The sequence below is a fragment of the Peromyscus maniculatus genome, chromosome 21 (assembly GCF_049852395.1).
Source record: "Peromyscus maniculatus bairdii isolate BWxNUB_F1_BW_parent chromosome 21, HU_Pman_BW_mat_3.1, whole genome shotgun sequence".
Classification (NCBI taxonomy): domain Eukaryota; kingdom Metazoa; phylum Chordata; class Mammalia; order Rodentia; family Cricetidae; genus Peromyscus; species Peromyscus maniculatus.
The window spans coordinates 33,602,204-33,608,025 of record NC_134872.1 but is presented as its reverse complement, the minus strand read 5'-3'; the positions used below and the strand labels follow the sequence as shown (position 1 = coordinate 33,608,025).

The 5,822-nt window shown below is 43.5% G+C and overlaps 1 pseudogene; it reads left to right on the top strand.

Annotated features, from left to right (window-relative positions):
• Window positions 1-4,645: 4,645 nt before the first annotated feature.
• LOC102908361 (ran guanine nucleotide release factor pseudogene) lies at window positions 4,646-5,199 on the top strand (annotated as a pseudogene).
• The last annotated feature ends 623 nt before the right edge of the window (window positions 5,200-5,822 follow it).

Genomic DNA, 5,822 nt, shown 5'->3' with positions numbered 1-5,822 from the left:
CTGATTTGATCCTCACATGTGTACATGCAAAGAGTTAATATCATATGCATTACGAACAAGAATATTTCAGGCTGGAGAAATCACAGCCCTTGGCCAATGTCCTATAGCCAGCCTTGGGGGTGGCAAGGACTCTTCCCCTATGTAAACTCCTTCCTTTGATAAGGGCCGTGATTTTAGGACAGCACAGAATTCTCAACCTGGAAACTATACTAGAAAGGGCACCATTGTAGTTCAGTTGTCCATTAGGTAAGGAGTCTTCAGCATTGTGTAACTGCTTGGCTCTGTGCAGAAAGGCTCCTGGCAAGCACCAGGTAAATGCCTGTGGAACAGAACAATTTTTATGACTGTTACAGACATTGCTGAATTGGGTAGAAGGAAAAAGTTTGACATGTGTTGAATACACACACACACACACACACACACACACACACACACACACACACACACACACATTATTAATAGTCTTTCCTTGTATGTTTTTTATTTCTGTTCACTGGTTTGTCTGAACCCAAGGGGCAAGTCACTGGAGCTTGGTGGTCTTTCCAGGTATGAGAAGGGCAGCTGATCTAGGTGCCTTTTCTCCTCCTACCAGCTTGAGTATCTGCCCTGTGGTATGAAGGTTCCTTTTGAATGCATTATACTGATGACTGACCCTAGAGGGCTCTCTCAAGTTATAACATTAACCCTCTTCTCTTTCCCATCAATGGCCTCAATAAAATACCTAAGACTGAAGACGCTATTAGTCCAGCGCCTTGACTGAGGAACAGCTGAAATCTGATGAAAGAGAAAAGTAACCCCAAGCATTCTTATGAACCTGAACTTTGCTGCCCCCTGGATGTTGCTGAATGCATATGTGTGTGTTGGGTACCAGCAGAAGCTTGCTAACTCTTCCTTCTCTCTTGCTGTCCTGTGTCTCCTGAGCCCTAATTCAATGCTTTTTCAGTTCTGTTGAGAGAGGAGGACCCCATCACGCCAAACCTGAGCCTTGCCAAACTTGCAGGATGTTTACCTACACAGCAGGCATTTTAGGGACAATGACTGTGCTTGCAGGAGGAAGAGCTACTACCCTCCAAATGAATGTTAATAGAACCTTCTAGATTCCATTGTTCTTGATGTGTTTATGGTTGTTTGTTTGTTTGTTTGTTTGTTTGTTTGTTTGTTTCAAATGAAGCTGTACCACCTCCCCACCCCAGAGAAACTTACAAAGGAACCAGTATCCAGCACAAATCACTGACTCGCTCTCTTGGGATGACCTAGAATAAACTACACTTATTTTAATATTAAATTCTCTACCTAATGATGGTGCTCCGGTTCTGTTTTTGTTTTTGTTTTTGTTTTTGTTTTTGTTTTTGACCATGTAACAGAGGACCTCAAATTGAGCATGCGCAGTCTTTCCCGAGTAAGTGAAAGCTTCCCGCTCCCTGTGTGGGGAGGCACTGCTTTGAGAATCATCTCCAGTGTACATCAAGCCTCCCTTCATTCTTGCCTCTCTTGCTTGGGCTTGGGCTTTGCACTTAACAAGGGGTAAGCCCTTGCATTTTATTGGAAGACAGACAATCCATTCCTATATCCCTATCCCTCCGCAGCACAGATTCACCCACCCATCTATTCTTCTGTGCCTCACACGGGCACGTCTTCATCATGAAGAGTGTTTCATATTGTTGTTTTCCAACCAGTCTAGCAGTAGAATTTTCCAAACATGTAGAAATGCTTTGGGGAGCCTCTTGAGAGAGAGAACTCAAGGGAGCAGGTGGTAGCAGACTGGCCTTTAAAACAAAGCTAGCCCAGGTTAACTTTCAGGCTCTCTGGCTACTAGTTATGTACTCTGAGGGGAGTTCCTTTCCCTCTCAGAGCCTTAATTGTTCCCATCTACAAGCGGATGAATCTGTGAGACCATGCATATGGCTTCTAGACCCGTTCTTAATATCTTGGACAAAGTCAGTAAATATTGGCTCCTTTCTAATCAGGGTTTCATAAAGCATTTGTGTCATTTCTCTTACCCATATGTGTTACCATGAGAGATAGCATTCAGTTCAGTTTAATATACTTTATATTAGCAATTTTATATTAATTTATATCAATATTTTACCACTACATAACAGTAATGATGTGTTAATATTTCAGTATATTAAACATTAATGACTATTTAATATTGATTGAATATCTATCTATCTGATGAATATGTAGTGGGTGTCTACTATGTGCAAAACTCAAAGGTCATTGGCCCGTTGTTTTTTGTTTTTTGGTTTTTTTGTTTTTCATCTCAGAGGCTTAAACAGGTTGACCAAATATTTAGCTTTGTTTATTCAAAATGTACATAACAACACATCACAAACCAGAAGGCCAGTTCTGAAATGTGACAGAGGGGCATAGAAAAAACAATAAGCTGAGCTCTCCCATTCACGTGGGCAGGTTCATGAGTGGGGACAGTGGTCAGGACTTTGGATACTATTGTGGAGGAAATAAGAATCCTTTCTTCAGTCACCATGTTTCTGTTCACAGCCATTTCATGAAATATAAAATAGCTATGGGAAAAAAAACTTTTATATAAATCTTTTCTTTCCTCAGAGGACTCTGACAGTGCAGTCTCCCTAACATCAAACATTCCCATGAAAAATTAAAACTCCAGTCAATCAACCAGCTGTTTCTAAATATACAAAAATATGGTACAAACCATCTGAGTTTTCACTCTCTGGTTGAAGAAATACATCATTTAGACAGAGCCTAAAGCACATCTTGTTCATCACTCACTGAAAAAAAAATAGCATTTCTTTGGTACTCAGAAAAAAAAATATTAACAGCAAAATTCTTCTATTAGACAACTCAAGGGCACACCTGTGCTCAAACCAAACCCTCTGGTGCTCTGAGCCTGATCCAGAATCCGGGATAGAGAGCTGGGTGTGAAGCCCCACCACGCTGGGGTGGGGGTAGGGTGGGGGTTCACTGTACTCTGGGCCATAGACCCCCCCCTCCCTTGTCACGTGATGGAGGGATGCATTTTGTCATGTTTTCTAGAACGGGAACGGTGCAAACCGGAGGAAAGGGGAGACGTAGGAAAACCTGACTTCCCAACGCAAAACGAGAAAATCCAACTGGGTCATGACTCAAGGTGACTTCCTTGGCTTACTCATTTACTTAGTGGCAGAGTTAGCAAGGAGCCGTGGCTCCTGAGCAATTCAAGCTATTTTAATGATCTCAGTTGTAAAAGCTTTCCCCTTCAGAGAGTTATGCTTCAGGTTATGTGTTCATCAGCTTTCTGTCACTGTGACAAAATATTTGAGACAGGCAACTTAACAGAGGAAAGATTTATATTGCTCATGGCTGCTTACATTCAGCCCGTGGTTGCCTTGGGCCTGTCCTGAGACAGAATACTGTGGCAGGGAGCACATGGCGGAGCCAAGCTGCTTAGCCCACGGAGGCCGAAAGGAAGGAGCGAAGGAGAATGTTTTAAGTCCAGTGAGAGCTAGTTTCTGTCAACTTGACACAGACCTAGATATATCTCAAAAGAGGTTATCTCAACTGGAGAATTGCCTTTATCAGACTGGCCTGTGGGCATGTCTGTGGGGGTGTTTTCCTTGATTAATAATTGATGCTGGAGGACCCAGCCCATTGTGAGCTCTGCCATCCCTGAGCAGATTGGCCTGGACCATATAACAAAAGTAACTGAGCAAGCCAGGGGAAGCAAGCCAGTAAGTAGCATTCCTCTGTGGTCTCTCCCAAGTTGTTTTTCATTGTGGCTGCTTTCTTTTCTTTCTTTCCTTCTTTCCTTCTTTCTTTCTTTCCCTCTTTCTTTCTTTCTTTCTTTCTTTCTTTCTTTCTTTCTTTCTTTCTTTCTTTCTTTCTTCCTTCCTTCCTTCCTTCCTTCCTTTTTTTTTTTTATCACAGCAACAGAAAACAAACTAGAATTAGTCCCAATATTCCCTTTAAGAGCACACTCCCAATGATCTAACTTTCCTCCTACAGGGGTCTACCCCTCAAAGGTTCCACTGTCTCCCAGCACCACCACAGGCTGGCAAGCAAACCTTCAGCACATGAGGCTTTGGGGGGCATTTGAGATCCAAACTGTAACAAGTTGAGTAGATGGAACAATAAGTGATAGAGATTGGAGAAGACAGCTTTCTTTGAGAGGGCTCTTTGTCCTGAAAACTATACAATTGAAATCTGGATATTGGCCATCACCATTAATGATAGTTCTTAAATTCAAGTGGCATGGATTATCAAATCAGCTAAGATGTCCATCATCAGATGAATGAATAATGACAGTGTGGAGCACATACCTGAGTTCAGTTATTAAAAAAAAAAAAGAAGGAAATAAGGCTGGGCATGGTAGCACGTCTTTAATCCCAGTACTCAGGAGGCAGAGGCGGGCAGATCTCTGTGAGTTTGAGGTCAGCCTGGTCTACATAGTGAGTTCCAAGACAGCTAGGTAACATAGAGAGACCCTGACACACACACACACACACACACACACACACACACACACACACACACACACACACACACACACGAGCTTCATAGCTTTGTAGGCCTGGAGGAGGAAGTGGCTGTTCCAGCTGCTCTGGGATCCCCAGGGGAATTGATGCCTCAAAGGCCTCTATAGCTTTCTTTAAAGCCTTGCTAATGTCCACACTCAAGCTCCAGATCTATGGAGCCCACCAGAAACGGTCCACTGTTCAGAGATACCTTCTCCGCCATCCTCTCCTCTAGGGCCATTGATGTCAGTGACCTCTGACCAGTCCAGGACAACCAAGAAGTTTGTGCCATACCATGAGTGACCAGAGTCTGACCGTGGAAGTTCTGGAGCTGCAGGCCACATGTACAAAATAACTGCGCATTACCATTTTGAGGATGTTGGCCGGATACAAGGGGACTAGGTCTGCGCCTGTGGTATCTGTGCAGTCTCTCTGTTTGGGGACCGTATCCCTGAGGTGCTGGCTGTCAAGATGTCTGGTTCCTTTCAGGCAAGCGGCAGGTAGCTAAAGAAAACTACAGGCAGCCAAGGATGTCACTTTGCATCCAGCCTGGCTTTGGCCGCCCTGCTAACAGGCTGATCTCTTGCTCCTCTTCAATCTACCCACCTCTGACAGCAGGTCTCTTTGCCCTGAAAATCTATCATGTCCACCTTGGAGCCTGGGTAACTTTGAACAGCTGGTGGCTAGTTTGACCCTCCATCATTCCCACATCTTTGGTCCCCAGTAGAGAGGATGAAACAACATACTGCTTGCTGCCCAGGATTCAGGGACCCAGTTCTGAGAAGTAGAGTTTCTTTCTATCCCTCCCTCCCTCCCCCTCCCCCCCCCCCCCGACAAAAAACATAAGACACCTCTTCTGCAGAAATAAACTTGCTTTATAAACAACATAAAAAAAAGAATGAAATTATGTTATCTGTAGAAAAATGTATGGAACTGGAGAAATTATAAATATTTCATTTCTTCCCGCATGAAGAATATATATATATGTATATATATACACATATATGAATATATCTATATCTTTATACCTATGATGTAAAATAGAAGTATAAAGCTTGAGTTTCCGGTTCTTCGGTCAGTCAATGGAGGTACTTGGGGCCTTGCATGCCGTTTAAGAAAGGAAGATAATCACAGTTGACAGTGGTGAGATGGAGGCATGCCTGCAGTTATGAAGAGCCCCAGCCGTGCCTCCATCCTTAGCAAATATCTTCTGCTGATCACCTCGGAGCTAGATTTTATTTTGAAAACCTCTATCCCACTGCACCAAGGAGGGAGCTGTTCCTATTAGCCCTGTGAAGGGCCGAGAGTAGACCCAGGCTTTACGTGACACAGCCACACAGAAGAAAGGGG